The sequence below is a fragment of the Penaeus monodon genome, chromosome 23 (genome assembly GCF_015228065.2).
Source record: "Penaeus monodon isolate SGIC_2016 chromosome 23, NSTDA_Pmon_1, whole genome shotgun sequence".
In the NCBI taxonomy this organism is placed as follows: domain Eukaryota; kingdom Metazoa; phylum Arthropoda; class Malacostraca; order Decapoda; family Penaeidae; genus Penaeus; species Penaeus monodon.
This window is the reverse complement of record NC_051408.1, coordinates 43,831,749-43,832,858: the sequence shown is the minus strand read 5'-3', so window position 1 is coordinate 43,832,858 and position 1,110 is coordinate 43,831,749. Positions and strand designations below refer to the sequence as shown.

General features: G+C 42.9%; 1 pseudogene; it reads left to right on the top strand.

The window, feature by feature from the left end:
* LOC119588438 overlaps positions 1 to 1,110 on the top strand; it is an 11,090-nt pseudogene that overhangs the window by 9,076 nt on the left and 904 nt on the right.

The following is a 1,110-nucleotide window of genomic DNA, read 5'->3' as shown; positions in this document are numbered from 1 at the left end:
CTGAAGCCTGGTCCTCCTCATCTCCGCGACGAGCGAGGTCACCCACAGCGCCTTCGTCAGTCGCCGCCCCACCACGGAGGTCGTGTACAAGGACATGCGGAGCGAGGGCGTGCGCGTTCCCTACATCACCGTCTGCAGTCTCTCGGGGTTCTGGAAGTCCAAGTTGAGAAGTAAGGTCACCGGATTGTTTTTAAAGGTGTCTGCTTGTGGGGAAGGTGTGTGTGTCTATTTTTATTTTTCATAGCGCGTGTTTGTGCCTTATTATTATTTTTTGCGTGTATTTTTTCTTGTGTGTGTGTTTTTTTTTGCGCGTGTCTGTGCCTTGTTTATTATTTTTTTCGCGTGTTTGTGGCTCTTTTTCGCGTGTTTGTGCCTCGTTTATTATTTTCTGGGTGTGTTTGTGGCTTATTTTTGCGCGCGTGTTTGTTTGTTCTGTTTGGGTGTATGTGTCTTGTTTACTGTTTTTTTTCGAGTGTGTTTGTGGCGTGTTTCCCGGGTGTTTGTCTAGGAAGTCGACGTAAAATAGTAATAGAATTAGCGTTTTTTTTTTTTGGCGGGGGGGGGGGGGGTGCGTGTGGTTTGGTTGTTTGTGCTTTGTCTCGCTGGTGTTTCTTGTGGCTTGTTTGTGGCTTGTTTGAGGATTGCTCTGTTTGTGTGGGTGTGCGTGTGTGAGGCTTGTTGCTTGGGTGTGTGTGCGTGTTTGCGTGGTCTGTTTTGACTGAGACTTTGTTTCGTGGGCGTTTGCCGCTTGAGTGTGGCTTATGTCTTGAGTGTCTGTGTATGTGTCTTTTTTTTGTGAGTGTGTGTTTGTGCGTGTGTTTGTTGTTTGTTTCTGTGAGGTGGTAGTAGTGTTTTTTTCGTCATTAGTTTGTTCGTTTTTGTATTTTTTTCTGTTTATGAGAGGTGATGCTATGAGAATAATCTTGCTTTGTTTTTTTGTCTCATTCTAGTGTTTTCTGTTTGTTTGTTCTTGTCTTGTACGTTTTTTATAGATGGTGGATTTAACTGTTTTTGTATCTGTGTTTATTTGTTAGAAGATGTACTTTTGTCTTATGGAAAGGCTTATGTCTCTGTAAAAAAAACAGTTTATAAAAAGGCGTACTCATTATT